Genomic DNA, 16,153 nt, shown 5'->3' on the forward strand with positions numbered 1-16,153 from the left:
CCAAGAGGTTATCTCTAACATTATAGCATCCTCCTGCCACCACTGAAAAGCTCAGGGATAATTCTTTTCACCCCGTAAGACTATTAAACTGGATTTCCTAGAACATACTTCCCTACATGGAGCTTGCTCACTGGTCCTGTTTAGAGGTGAATTGGCATTTTATTGAGCTGTATGCACAAACAAGTTATAGCATCTCCAGTTTTCTCTAGCCTTGCTCATGTCCCATTTTCCTTCCAGGAGAGATCTCTATCTAGTCAAGTTGTGACTTTTCACTACAAGTCCAACTGGCATAGTTCACTTCAAAATCATTGTAGACGAGTGAGTGGAACATGCCACTCCTTTCTTTTATGGGAATACTTTGCATTTGGTAAAGCAAAGAGCCATACGATTCCAGTGCATGTCATCCAGTCTCTTTGCCATTCCTGCTACACAGCGCCCCCCCCCCCCCCCCTCAAAATGGTCACCTTGCCCTGGCCTGTTCAAGAAACAGAAAGTCTGAATGGTCCATTGAAGGTGGTTTAAAGCCTGTGTGCTATTTGCATAACTAGGCTTCTAAAGTCTCAATGTTTCCTAAATTGTGGAACCGCTGGGACTTGCAGCTGATTCATGAGTAAGCCCCACTGGAATCACTTAGAGGTAAATTTTAAAGGGCCACTGAGTGGCTAAGACGTCTGGCTATTTTTAGCCACCTATCTTTAGGATAATTTTCATCAACAACATAAACAACCTGCAATCATCTCCTGGCTCTCCAATCTTGGTAGCTCCATACTAAAACCAATTGTAGCAAGCTACTATAAACCAGGTTCCTGTCCCCACAAGCTTATCATATGTTGGAGCTTTACAGTGTGGACTGAGTTGCATCTGGATCTGAGTGATGTGTTTTGGACCTGTCAAAAAAGGGTTTTCAACCCTGCAGAGACTGCAAGCAGCTTCAGCCAAGGTAAAGGAATATAAAAATGTCAAAATTCCCCGAGTGCTTGCCTGTGAATGACAAATGTTCTGCAAGAACCAGCATCTAGAACTCACAATGTTAACAAGTTGGGGAAAGGGCTGTACTGTTTAGCTTGCCCAAGGAACAGCTGTATATCGCCAGCAAAGGAGGAAGCCAAAGTAATCCTGGCAGACATTTAAGGTTGAAAAGGCACAAATTGGCTAGCTCTGTCTGTGTGACAGGATAGGGATGGCCAGGAGTTAGAGCTAGGAGTGCATCTGGTAGCCCTGTAATCAGTTCTTCTCCTGAAGAGCAAATTATCTTGAGGGAGAGACAGAAGTCTGCACTCTGAGGAAATAGAGGACAGACAGCAGTTCTTGCTTCATAGCAGAGCTACTTGTAAAATCCCAACAAGGGACAGAGGAGCCAGGAGCCAAGAGACTGAGAGACTTCCTTTCCAGAGATATCCAGGCCCAGGAGCACATGACTGGATCAGCCTCCTAAAAGACTGAGTTAAGTGATCTAAAATTTGAACAGAGAGTATCTTAGCCGAGGAGGGAGATGGTTTATTCCCTTGCCTTTTGTCACAAATTCAGTATCTCATCTTAACTGCTTCAGCCTTTCAGCCAAAGTCAAGAATAAACCCTTGCTAGCAGGTACTGGGAAAAAAAACTGATAGACCATGGTCTTTCTGTAAGAGATTGAAACCAAGCCCGCTTTCTGTTTCATATCAAGAAAACATTTGGGGAAGTTCCCTAGGAGAGAGAGACCTTTCACACACTGCAGTGATAATCTATTTGGTTTGTCATCTAGCCAACTCCACCATCAAGATGTTCTTTTTCATTTTCTTGATTGTTTTTTTTCCACACAATTTTGTGTTTGGGGCAGGATGCACCCTTTACAAACTGGTGATATTGGGGTAAATCTGTTTCCCCTATTTCCCATTTTGAGTACTCAGGGGTAAAGACAATTTTTAAAAGCTGTGTACTTCAATGCTTTTTCCTCCAACCTTTTTCTATTAGCATTCCTTATTTTATTATACTATCCATATGAATATGTTGGTTGCCCTGGCTAACAGGCCATACCCAGTGTTATTTTTGCATTGCTTGATTTAAAATAAGAAAACTATAAATTTATATTATAATTCACTACTGTACTTTTCCCATTTAATGTTCTGGTTGGATTTACTGTCTACGTGCACAATACTGGTAAAAGAGTTAATTACTGTTTTATTCTGGTGTGATGATTTTAGCTGGTCTGTGGTACCACAATTGAGTTGTTTGGGAAGGGCACACAATTGCGGTATCGGGGTGACTGGAACCCTGCTTCATCCCCCACTCAGGCTACGAACCCAAAGATAAATCAAATTAGTGAACATAATTTCTCATGTAGTAATCCCCACCCCAAGCATTGGAGTAAGTCATAGTCCAGACCAAGGGAGGGCCACACAATCTTCCCCCTACCCTCCCTCCCCACTTCTGTCCAATCCCGTGATCATTTGCCTCCCACCCCAGTAGCCCATGGTTGTAAGGGAGATCAATCCTAATTTTAGGGGAAGGTTGATTACAGTATGGGGGTGCCCAGAGTGGGAAGGAGATGATTCTTCAGGTCCAGGAGGAACGTTTGGAGGAACAATTAGTGTGGTGGAGCTTCAGAGCAGAGCTTGCAAACCAGAGACAATTTAAAACTTGATTTAGGACAGCTATTGGTGTGCTTTGGGTTAGGTCCCTAAATTTAGCTGGCTATTGCTGAAATTCAATGCCCTCAATGCTGGGAATGTGTCTGGGGCAACCCACTTTTTTGGGGTCACTACATTCAGCAACTCAGCCTAGAGAGGGAATTATTTTGTTTAACTTGTTTTTATTAGAAACAAATAAAGGTACAATGATTCAAACAAGATTATTACAGAAGTGCGGGTTGTTGTACCCTAGTATACGAATATGCCATCACATTAGATGTTCAATTATTTTCACAGTTTGAAGCCCCCAGGTCTCCCACTCCCCTCCGCGCACCTCCCGTCCCCCTCAACCCCCAACCCCCTTCCCAAGTACTGGATGAAATAATGTGGTTAAGGTCCAAGAAGGATGTATTATAGTCCTGGTAAGATCAATCAGGAAAACTGTCCTCGGCTAAAGACTTTCAAGAGTAGATTCCTGGAGTTTGGTGGCAGCAACTGAATGTACGGATTTCACGTCTGCTGAAAACACCATTTATGGTTAGGAGTTGTCTGTGACACCATTCCATCCATTAACATCCTTTTATGAAGATGGTTGCACCATGCCCAATAAGTAGGCGAGTCCGGGCTCTGCCAATGCAACAGAATTAACTTTTTCCCCATGTAACATGCCTTGTGGATCAGGAGTCGAGTCCCCAGATTCCAGAGCAGTCTGTTGGGGATGGCGTCAAACAATATCCACTTTGGTGAAAGTAAAATCGGAGCATGCACCAAATCATTTAAATAGCTGATAATTCTAGCCCACAAGATTTAATATAGATGCAAGTCCAAAATAAATGAGTAAGAGACCTGTCTTCCAGTCTAACCTTCACACAGAGAGGCTATAATGTGGGAGTGAAAGGCTACAACAGTAGAAGTATGGGCCCTCCAAGGGATCTTATGCTGCATTTCCCTGAAATACATGTTAGGTGAGGTCGACACTATCTTATGAAAACTAGCCTTTAAAATAGGGACAGAAAGCTCAAAATGTCCCTCACCATTCCATTTCTCGATCAACCAAGGGAGAGGATCACAACGGGTTCGACCCTTCAACTGCTTATAGTAATAGGACAATGATGGCGGGTGCTCCTTGCTTAGCCCAAACAGTACCTCTAAGGTGGTAAGACCTGCGGTTGAAGGGACTGTGCCACTAAGGACTTTATATAGTGCTGCAATTGCTAGTAGGTAAAGGGGTGCAGCTTGGCCAGACCATGCAAAGAAACAAGATCTGAGAGCAGCAGCAGGTTACCAGTCATTAGGACCTGTCCAGATTTGAAAGTCTACTGACTGTGTCCCTGGGGCAAAATCGGAGTTGCCTCTGAGCGGCAGCAAATAGGCACAAACAAGCAGCAAGGACAGGTCCTTCATAACTCTAGCCCAAGTTCGCCAAATAGGGGACACAAGGACCCTGAGTCCTGGTAGGGGAGAATAGTTAGCTTTATTTATTTATTTATTTAACACTTTTTTATACCGACCTTCATAGTAATAACCATATCGGATCGGTTTACATATAACAAGGGTATAACTGAAGCAAAACATAAAGTAGATAACAGTAGAGGTGAATAAGGCAAAGTTACATTTAACAAGGAGTAAAAACTTGGACGCTTGATAGCTGGAAGAAGGTAAGGGCAGGAAGTAATTGTAACATAATACAGAAAGAATATGGGTTACAGCTTAAGGTGCTTTAACCTGGAAGTGCCCGAGTCCATCTTTCGAAGGATAGAAGACCATTCGTCCATGTGAGCATAATGACGACTAGTGATTGTCTGGAGGATCAGAGAAGGCTTGATGAAAGAGCCACGTCTTGAGTTTCTTCCTGAACGTAATGAGGCAGGGTTCTAATCTGAGGCTTGATGGGATGTTATTCCAAATAGATGGACCTGCTATTGAAAAAGCTCGGTCTTTGGTCGAGGAAAGGCGTGTGGCCTTAGTTGGGGGGAAATTCAGAGTGTCTTTGTGAATATCTCTAATTGGTCTGTTGGAGGAGTGTAGTTTAAAGGGGATTTCAAGGTCGAGTTGGAGTTGATGATGGATGGATTTGTGTATTAGGGTGATTGATTTGTAAAGGATTCTAAAATACACTGGTAACCAATGTAGATTTCTGAGGATGGGTGAAATGTGATCGCCGCGGCTTGTGTTGGTCAGTAATCTTGCTGCGGCATTTTGTATCATCTGCAGTGGTTTGGTGGTAGATTTGGGGAGGCCAAGGAGAAGGGCACTGCAGTAGTCTATCTTGGCAAATAGCAGCGCTTGGAGGACTGTCCTGAAGTCTTGGAAAAATAGTAGTGGTTTGAGTCGTCTTAGAACCTGGAGTCTAAAAAAGCAGTCTTCAGATGTGGTGTTGACCATTTTCTTTAGGTTTAGTCGATTATCAAGAAGAACCCCAAGGTCTCTCACATGCTTATGGGTGATGTAGGAGTTGTGTGGGGATGATGATGGAATATTTTCTTCGTTTGAAGAGATGAGAAGGAGCTCCGTCTTCGAGGCATTAAGGACCAAATTTAATTTATTGAGGAGGCTGGTGATAGATAAAAGGCAGTTATTCCAGTGGTTGAGCGCTTTTGAGATAGATTCTGTAATAGGGATTAGAATCTGCACATCGTCTGCGTACAGATAATGAATTAAATTAAGATCGGTTAGCAATTGGCATAGGGGGAGGAGGTAAATATTAAAAAGGGTTGGAGATAAGGAGGATCCTTGTGGTACCCCAAGGGTTGATTTTGTTAAGGGCGATTCTTGATTATTAATTTTAACTTTGAAAGATCTGTTGCAGAGGAAAGACTTGAACCAACTGTGGGCTGATCCGGAGATACCAATATCTGTTAGGCAATCCAGAAGGATGGCGTGGTTGACGGTGTCAAATGCCGCCGAAATGTCTAACAAGACTAATAAAAAGGAGTAGCCTTTGTCTAGACCCATTATGATATGATCTGTAAGTGAAATGAGGAGGGTTTCCGTGCTGCGTGATTTGCGGAAGCCGTATTGTGAAGGGTGTAGGATATTGTGGTCTTCTAGGAACTCTGAGAGCTGGGTGTTTACCAGCTTCTCCGTTAGTTTGGCTAAGAAAGGGAGATTGGAGATGGGTCTGAAATTGGCTAGTTCATTAGGGTCTAAATTGTGTTTTTTTAGGAGGGGTTTGAGTTCCGCGGTTTTTAGACTGTCGGGGTAACTCCCTTGAGTTAAAAGGCAATTTATGATACTCGTCAGAGGTCCTGAGATCGTGTTTGGAATGAGGAGCAAGAGTTTCGATGGTATGTTGTCTGCTGGATGGCTAGATGGTTTCTGTCTTTTTAGTAGGGATTCAATCTCTTTGTTGGATATTGCTTCGAAGCTGTCGAGCTTTGCTCCAATGGAGGAATGAGGATTCTCGTCTGAGGTGAGAGGTATAGTATTTGGAGGTAGAAGGGCGAGTGTATTCAGGATCTTCTGTTGAAAAAATGAAGCAAGTTCATTAGCCTTGGATAGAGCTTGTTCGTCTGGAATAGACAGAGGGGTTGATTTCGTGATTTGAGTGACGTATGAGAACAGGGCCTGAGCATCATACTGGAGATGATGTATTTTGTTGGCATAGATTTCCCTTTTTGTTAGTAGAATAGAAGTTCTGTAGTGATGTAAAAAGCCTTTGTACATTGACAGGGTAGCTGTGTTAGGGGTTTTACACCATTTATTTTCCTTGTGACGAAGCTCCTGTTTCATCTGTTTTAGTTTAGGGACATTTAGCTTTGGGACATTGTAGCACATAGCGAAGGTCCAATGGGTCCACTAGCGTGTTTTCTGCAGGTAAATTCACAAAATAAGACTTACTCATTAGCCACTCTCTAAAAATCCGCATATTGCAGGCCAAATTGTAAACACCCAAGTCCAGGACACTCAAACCACCGCCTCCCCATTTATCTTGTAGGCGAGTGAGAGAATTACGAGCCTTTTTGTTTCACCAAAGAATAGCTGTCTTTATCAGATTTAAATCCTGGTGTTTAAGGAGCAGGGGGAGATTCTAGAATACATATAACCATTTTGGGAGTAAGGTCATTTTAAACAAGTTATTTCTCCCATTAAGGGATAAGGGTAAATGCACTCATGCTCTCAGCTTATCTTGCATCTGTTGAAGCAATGGAGTGATATTATAATGATACAATTTGGAGTGATCTGTAGGGATAAACAACCCCAAATGTTTAATTTTTCCCTGCTCCCATGCTAGTGGAAATAAACCATCCCAGCTATTTTTCAACGTATCGGGGAATCCCAGGGCTTCAGATTTGTCAGGGTTTAATTTCAAGCCTGAGAAGGACCCAAAGTCTTCAAATAAGTGCAGCAAGGCCATCAGGGACCAGGAAGGGTCTGTCAAGAAGACTAAAATGTCATCTGCAAATGCGGCGTACTTAAACATCTCTTGTTGAAATCGCAGGCCTTTTACGTGTTTATTGAGTTGGATAGCATGAAGCAGGGGTTCCAATTGGAGCAAAAATATCCATCAGGGTTGGGAGCCTTATATCGCTTCATAGTTTGGATAGTGACCCTTACCTCATCCTCTGTTATGGGACTGCTCAACCAGGTTTGCTGATCTAGGTATAGGCGCAGAAGATCCAAGGGGGCTGAGAAAGTCTTGCTAGCAGGAGTGTCAGTATATAAGCCCTAGTAATAAGCGCGAAATAGCTGCAGTATGTCCAGGGTGGCCATTACCATCTGCCCGGATTGAGTGTGCATTGCCAGTACATGACGAGGGGCTCTCTGAGCTCTAATTAAATTAGAGAGCAACTTGCCCGATTTATTACCATATTGATAAAGTTTATATTGGTAATAAAGGAGGCCTTTTTTTGCCCTTTGATGAAGCAAGGAGTTCACCTCGCCCTGTAAAGTGAAGTAGGCTTCCTTGTTGCTACGAGTATTCATGCCCGCCAGGACCCTCTTTGCCTGATTCAATTTGGCAATCAAGAGAAGTAAATTCCTATCCAACAGTTTCCACCTTTTAGCTATATAGGCGATAACCTCTCTTCGCAGGACCACCTTTGCCATATACCAGAAAAGAATAGGGTCCTTGATATGGCCCCGATTGTTTTCCTGATATTCAGTCCACTTATCTCTCAGGATTGAAATTTGGCATCTTCAACTAAATAGTAGGGGTATTGCCACACATACTGAGTTGGTGGAGTTAACACAGTAACAAATTCGGCCCAGACTAGAGCGTGATCTGATATGTGAATCATGTCTATGCCAGTCTCCTGAAGCTTAGGGAAGTGATGTGTACTAATTAAAATATAATCTAGTCGGGACTGAGAGTCATGAGCCCTGGATATATGAGTATATTCTCGCTCCATGGGGTGTAAGGTGCGCCAGGAATCTGTTAGATGGAGCATGCGCTCCAAAAAAAGGATCCCATTATCCAGGGGAGGACAAGCCTGACTTGACAACTGTTAATCTAATTGTGGGTCTCTCAAGGCATTCAAGCCCCCCCCCCCCCAAAAGTTATTGTATGAGTCAAATATGGGAGACGTTGGGTATAATAAATGGCCCTGAAGAAGTCTAGGTCTGGACTATTTGGGGCATACACATCACAGTGCACAGTAGTCAGCCCTTGATGTTCTGTGACCAGGATAATATACCTCCCTTTAGGGTCCTTTATTTCTTTGGTCACCTGTAGGGAAAGTTGCTTATTGCTAAGGATTGCTACCCCAGCTGAATGAGTAGTAGCAGAAGCAAAATACACATTGCTAACCCATCGCTGACATAATTTCAGATGCTCTTGATCATTCAGATGCGTCTCCTGCAGCATCGCTATGTCTGCAGATTGTCTTTATAGTGAAGTAAGAATTTTTTCTCGTTTAATTGGAGAATTTATGCCACTTATGTTCCAGGTAATCACTCGGTATCTACTCTGAACCATTTAGCTGGGAGTACGCCGATATCAAAAACATTGTAACCGTGTGTATATGGCAGGGAGGTCATCCCAGCTAAAACCTCCCCATCAGTAGCCGAGGTCATTTCTTTGCCGAAGAATCTCTTCCAAAGATCTGAATGATCCAGATTTACAATAGTACTTTAACCTATACCATTTTGACACCCCCTTCCCCCAATCCCCCTCCCCGTTCCCCCCCCCCCCATGTTCTTTCCCCTCCTGAATACCCACTTAGCTATCAGCTAACAGGAGATCAAAGATGCGGACGTCCCCCCCCCCGAACCCCCCATCCACTCCCCCCTGAATGCAATGCTTCAGTATTTAACTGGAAGTTATAAACCTTCTTATCAATGGATATGTAACCATAGGAACCTGAATACGGCCTGCAAAGATGAAAAGTTAGCAGAGGTTCCCAGTGTCAGTAACAACTGGCAGCGGTCTTGTGCCGAGGTGTAATGCAGTCAGCTGTGTAAACAAAGAACAGAGGACTGTGTGGTTCATCAGCCATCTTGGGGTAGCTCCTGAGAACATGGAGCATTGGTTAAACAGGGTGTAACCTTTAAACTAGCCAAGGGCTTCCAGACCCAATGGCACTTTTCAAGGAGGTGCTGCAGGCGGTGTTGGTGATCGCGCTTTCTTGCCATTGGCCTCCTGGGCAGTAAGAAATTGTTGGGCCTCCACCTCTGTCTCCAGCCAGCGTGCACCATGCTCCGTTGTCACCCTAATATGGGTCGGATAGATCAAATGGGATCTGTTGCCCAGAGCATAAAGCTTTGCACAGTAGGAAGCCATTTTCCTGCACTGCTGGGAGAGCTGTGCTGAAAAATCTTGAAATATCAAGATTTTTCTGGTTCTCGTACTGGAGTTCTTTCCCCATCCGCAGCATCCACATTATTTCTCCCTTGTGGGCATAATTAAGCAATTTGGCTATGACCACCTTGGGCTTAGGCTGATTGTCCTTTCGTGGCCCAGTGCCCTTTCAATACGGAGCGGCCCAGACTGCAGCATGAGGGCCAGCTCCCAGGTGAGCCATGTTTCCAGTGTCAGGGCCAGGTCTCTCTCATTCAGGGACTTGGGCAGACCTACCAGCCGGATGTTGGAGCGCCGGGACCTGTTTTCCAGGTCTTCAAGCCTCTCTTCTTGCTTCACCATTTTTGCTTTCAGCTGCTGGAGGTCTGCCTCCGAGTAGCGGCAGCCATCTTGAAGATCGGAAACTCTTTGTTCCAGTTCAGTGAAGCACTGTTCAAACCCCGTGATCGCCATGGTCAGCTCCATGAGCTTGTTAGATATATTAGTAAGTTTGGGCTTTAAAGTAGATCGAGTCGCGGCTTTTATGTCAACCAGCTTTCCGGTCGGCATCGGGTCAGGTAGCTCTGCCTCCTCTCCTTGCGTCGGGTCCGCCGGTTTAGGCCTCTCCCAGTCTTTATCTTTTTTAGTGAGCTGGGTCGCCATGATCTGGCACTAAATACTCCGGCGCCTGTCAGCAGTATTTTCCCATGAGAGGTGGATTTCGGCTGAAAAAACAGCAGATTGGAGCGGATTAGAGACAGGGGGGCTGCCGCGAGGGATACCCACATCCGAGCACGTCAAGGCATCACATGATCTCTCGAGAGGGAATTTTTAACCCCAGAGATCTAGCTGGCTATCTCCTTAGCCGGCTAGATCTGTCTAAAAATCTACTCCTTAATTAGGAAGACTTAATGTGAAAAATAGGATAGTCATCCAAAGATCTTCAAATATATATTCTCCATAAGGTGCTGAGGCACACATTTCACTACTAGCATCCTGGGCTCATTGTATCAACTTTGAACTGCAGGTCCTCCACTGGAGTGGGGGGGGGGGGGGGGGGGTGGGTAGGAGGATAAACCTCCACAGCAGGGGTGGCTCAAGGCAATCTGCTAGGGATGAGTTGGCACCCCCACCCTAAGACGTGGTGCAGGTCATATTAGTGAGAAGGTAAAAGGGGGGGGGGGGGGGACCCTTTGGAGACTGGCCCTTTTAGTAATTTGAAATGCTGGGGAAGAGCAGGTGATGAGGGTCAGGGTTCCCAAAGGTATGGCAAATAAAGTGTCAGTGATAATATTTATAGGAAGCTTATAACCCTGCCACACTCCCAGGAACCCTACTACCTGTCTTCTATACCTCCCTAGTATTTGCGCCCTTGGGAAGTGGGAGATAGGTAAATGGTGAGGGTCTGCATGTGGCACACTCTCTCAGGGCTGGTACAAGAGTATTAGGCACTCTAGGTGAATCTTTAAGTCTTGCCCCTCCCAGGCCCTCACCACGCACAATTAAAAATTATACATGAATAATAATAATAATAATAATAATAATAGAGTTTACATGAAAAAGGACATGAAAATACAGTCTTCTGAGGTAAAAATCACTTACAACCACATGTATATTATATTTACATGTACTGCTGTGATGCCACTCATTAAACCATGCAAAAAATTCACTTGAGGGGAGAATCAAAATGGCCGCAACAGGAGAGGTTGTGTGCTGAGGAGCTCCTGTGAGTACAGATTACCTTGGTTCAGAGATGCCCCATATGAAGAGGAAGGGCAGAATCAGGGTGGAAACCCCGAACACTCCGATGCAAGCTCTCTCTCAACCTAATATAGAGAATTTCTTTGCACCGATGGCAATTTCGACCCTGGAAGGAAAGTCCGCTGCGGAGGTCGGCGGGGAGCTTGAGCCGATCCTGCTGGACACACAAACATCTTTAATTCCCGGGGCTCCCAAAACGCACTCACCTCGGCGATTCGCGCTGATGCAGGATTCGGGTGTGGACATCCGACAAAGTTGCCGTGTGAATTGCAGTCCCTCGGGGGGAATCCTTCAGAGGTGGAACGACTCGCACAGGTTGTAGGAGGGAAAGGTTCAATGCAACACACAGAATAGCTTGAGCTGGTATCGAGTAGAGATGTGAATCGTGTACCCGATCATTTTAACGATCAGGTTCGGATGGAGGGAGAAAAAAAATCGGATCGTTAGAGATGTGAATTGGAATCGATTCCGATTCCAATTCACATCGTTAATTTTTTAGTGAGGCCTGAGCAGATAAAAAAAAAACCACCCCGACCCTTTTCAAATGACCCCTTTGCTCTCCCACCCTCCCGAGCCCCCCCCCCAAAATGTTAAATTACCTGGTGGTCCAGTGTGTGTGTGTGTGTGTGGGGGGGGGTCCCGGCGCGATCTCCCGCTCTCGGGCCATCGGCGCCATTTTGGCTACCACTGATAAAAATGGCGCCGATGGCCCGATAAAAAAAACCCCACCCCAGCCCTTTACAAATTACCCCTTTGCTTCTCCCACCCTCCCGACCCCCCCAAAAACCTTTTACATGTACCTGGTGGTCTAGCGGGGGGTCCAGGAGCCATCCCTTCAATCATACCCTCGGTGCCGGTGCTGCTGGACTGGTTTCAAAATGGCGCCGATCGCCTTTGCCCTCACTATGTCACAGGGAGGGTCCAGTCCAGCACCGGCATTTAATACAACTTCGTCTTGTTGTGAGTGAATGTTTTAGTGGTCCCTTGGGCCAACCTGTGAGAGACTGGGGAGAGGTGTACTATAGTCTCTGGTGAGTGACAGGTCGGTAGGCGGATACCAGGCAGGAGCTGGACGTGAGCTTCACCCTGGAAGCCAGTACTCCCCCGGGAGGAGCCCGTAGGAGCCCGGCCGCTGGGACTTAGGTGATCGCTGAAGCTGGAGCTGGAGCAGGCAGGCAGGGATCAGGTGACAGGCAGGAACTGAAGCAGGCTAGGACTGAAGCAAGCAGAAACTGAAGCAGAACTGGCTACTGGAACCAGACAGGAACTGAAGCAGGACTGGCTACTGGAACCAAGCTGGAATTGAAGCAGAACAGGTTACTGCAAGCAAGCCAGACAGGAGCAAGAATTGAGCACGGAGCGAACAAGTCTCAGGCAGGAACGGAGTTGCTAACGCAATAGCGCACTCCGGGGCATGGAGCAACTGAGAACTGCAAGGAGCCCCGTTGCAAGGCAAAGTCCTGGGCTCCGCGGCGGCCTTACATAGGGGGATCTGACGTCATCAATAGGGCGGAGCTTCCAGTGGCGGGAAACGGCCTTCATAAGTGAGGATTGCGTGCGCGCACGCCTATGGAGAAGACCAGGCAGGGCTTCTCGGCGGCGTCCCCCCCCCCCCCCGCGGGGATGCCACGAAACAGGCCGCAGACCCTCGGAGACGGGCCGGGACCAAGGAGGTAAGGGCCTAATCGCGGCTGCCACGACTGGGACCACAACACCTCTCTCTGATACTTTTGAAATATGATATCTTAAGATATTGCTCCCTAGGTAAAATGATTCTCCCGCTTTCTTTATAACGGGTCAATGTAATGTTTGGTGAATAGAGTTATTTTTTTTTCCTTCCTTCCAGTATTGAATTATGAATATATGCCTTATGTATACAAAAGATTGAAGTGTAAAAATTACTTGAGACCCATTGTGATATGCATGTATTTGCTATCTAGTTTTGTTTGAAAATGCATAAAAAATAAATAAATAAATAAATAAAAAATTCACTTGAAACTCATATGGTATTAGGCCTATTATAATGAATATTGGGTGTGCACTTGGCCCTCAGAATGCCACGAGTAAATTGAATTACAATTACAGTATAGTAAACCTCTCATACCAAAAGAGCACTAATTGCTAGCCTTCAAACAGAAACACCCTACCTATGAAAAAGGCAGCACTGCAAATATTACACCAGGTCCTAAAATACCAAATCACCTGCTATTAGGAAAACAGAATAAGCCGAGCTGCTATAGATCTCCACACTACTTAACCTCAGTCACACAGACAGGTGCTCACTAAATACAGAATAAAAAGAGATTATAAAGTATAAATAGAAATCTGCAGATAAAAAATGAACTGGAAACCAGACAGACTCTATGTAGTGCAACAATGGAAAAACCAAAACATTAAATAACAATTTGTGTGTTTGTTATGTAGGTTTGATTGGTCTCCGCTGAGATTTGTGGATTAGCAGGTTATACATTTAATAAAATGAATAAATAAATCAATACTTCAAATCTAAAGCCTCTCAAATACAAAATATTCATGGAACCAAACATTACCAATATTCATAGATCCAAATTAAAAAACATTACCAAATTAATAAAAGATAACATTAATAGAATCAAAAAGAACAATAAAATAATAATGATAATAATAATAATGAATGGTACAGACAGCAATAATAACAGGACACCAATGGGAAACAAAAAACATATATTCATACTTACATATATAAACACACAGGATAACATACAAAAACTATAAAAAATAATAAAAATAAGTAAGAGAAACAAAAAATGAAAAATATAAAAGTGAAGGAAAATTAAAAAGGGGGAAAAAAGAGAAAAACAAAAAATATTTTACCAATCACCACTGATAAAAAGAAAGTCTCAAAAAAAAAAAACCTACAGACTTATCAAAGAGTTCAATGAATGTTTTAGAGTATAATCTAAACTAAACAGAGCTATGTAGTTACTAATGAATCAATCCATCAATCTTCATAGAGACCTGACATGTTTCGCCACATTTTGCTTCTTCAATGGTATCCTTACAGATGTCCACAAATCACAAAAAATATTTGGAAGACATATGAATGTCCCCCACTAGCATCCTCACTTAAATGTGAAATTCAATCAGCAATATATTTGCCAAACAATGAACAAGCAATAGAAAACAGAGAAGAGGAGCCGTGTGATAACTGTAAAAAAAACAAAAAACATGCCAGTAGGACCTGCCAGCATGTTTTTTGACCGCGTTGGACTGTTGCTCTTTCATTGACTTTTCTTTCACTGGCAGGACCATGTAGCATTGTGGTCAGATGCACTTTTTCTGCCAGTGGGGTTGGGAACCCTACCAGCATGTGAATAAATCGTGTTGTGCATAACTCACTTCCTGCCAGCGGGAACTCTTGTCTGTCTGGGAAAAGAGATGGATGCTACAGGGGTATTTTGGGGGGACACTTGCTACTGCCCAAAATTTTGCTACCTGAGGCAACTACTTCATCCCGCCTGATGATAGATCCACTCCTGCTCCAAGGCCCTGAGTATTACATTTCATTTGTTATTTTCTTCTGTGTGTCAATAAAGCTAGACACTGTGATGATGTTATAACATAAAATTTTATTGAAGAAAATGTTGAACATGAATTTATGGCACTGGGTACAACTCTTTTAGATAATCTCCATAGATACAGTTTAAAGTAGTTAATCCAGGGTCCCCTAATATGTCCCTCAGAGTCTTTTCTCTTTCCTTGCACAAATTCTGAAGCTGCCCTGGACAAACTAAAAAGGGTTCTCCTATTCCTTTAGGGATTCCTTGAAATACCTGGGATCCACTGCATGGTCTTTTGTTCATTTTTTCTGTTCTATTTTATGCATACATGTTTTTTCTTGTTGTTTTTGTGTGGCTATTAATTTGTTTGGATTTTTACTATTTTATTTGTTATGCATAATAGGTACTTTTGTATCATTTTCTCAAGAATAAGATTCTCATCCTCTTCATTTGTTTAATGTATGTTTCCTCTTACATCTGATATATATATATATATATATATATTTATTTTTTTTTTTATTTTTTTTTTTTGTATAAAATTATTTTGAGTTGTTTCTGTTTCATGATTTATGATGGTTTTTACTTCTGCTTGCTTTATAGGTACATTCACAGTGGATCAGCACCTTTTATGAAGTGAGAGGCCAATATTCAGTAGGCCATTCAGTGGACAAGTTATCTGCCTAAAGTTAGCTGGATAACTTGTCCCATATATTCAGCAGAATAAATTCTTGCTTAAAATTATCCAACCACGTGTAGCTACATAACTTAAAAACCTAACCAGCTATGTTAGAATATAGCCGGCAAAGGTGATTAAAGGTTTCTTTCACCTTCTCTGCCAGCGTCGGAACCTTTTTCTGCTACACAGTGTCCTGCCCGCACGACAACAGGAAGTTGCATCGGGGAGGATTGGACGCAGTGTAGCAGAAAGGCCCTGACGCCGGCAGAGGAAGGAGAAGGAAACCTTTAATCACCTTTGCCGGTGTTCGACCTGGGACCTTGCGGGCGGGAGGTGAGGTATTGTGGGATGTAGGAGGACAAGATGTTGCTTGAGTGGTCTGTCCGCTCCTGTTGCAGCACAAGGCTCAGAATGTGCAGGCTTGTTTTCCCAGAAGTGGTTTTTTTGCAAATCGGAGAGTTTTTTTTTCCCCCATCGGAAGGCAGCTGTGACCCCAAATGAGAATTCTGCAACCCACCATTTGGGAACCGCTGCTTGATATGGAAGGGAATTTTCCCCTCACACCAGATCCTCTCCTCGATAGCCCCACACCCCTCTCTCGCCCCCGATCCGGATAGAAAGCCTTGGCAGGCTCCATTCTGGCCCATGGGCCATACGTTGGACAATCCTGCACTAAGGGTTTTTCCGATAGACACAAAAGGGGAAAAAAGTCTTAATGAATCTGGCCCTTAACCAGTTATAATTGGCTATTTTCAAAGGACTTAACACCTGTATCATGCACTAAGGGCCTCATTTTCCAATATCACATTAAGGGGTGTTTCCCATGCAAATGAATTCATGAGAGAGTGAG

The sequence above is a fragment of the Rhinatrema bivittatum genome, chromosome 3 (assembly GCF_901001135.1).
Source record: "Rhinatrema bivittatum chromosome 3, aRhiBiv1.1, whole genome shotgun sequence".
NCBI classification, from domain to species: Eukaryota; Metazoa; Chordata; class Amphibia; order Gymnophiona; family Rhinatrematidae; genus Rhinatrema; species Rhinatrema bivittatum.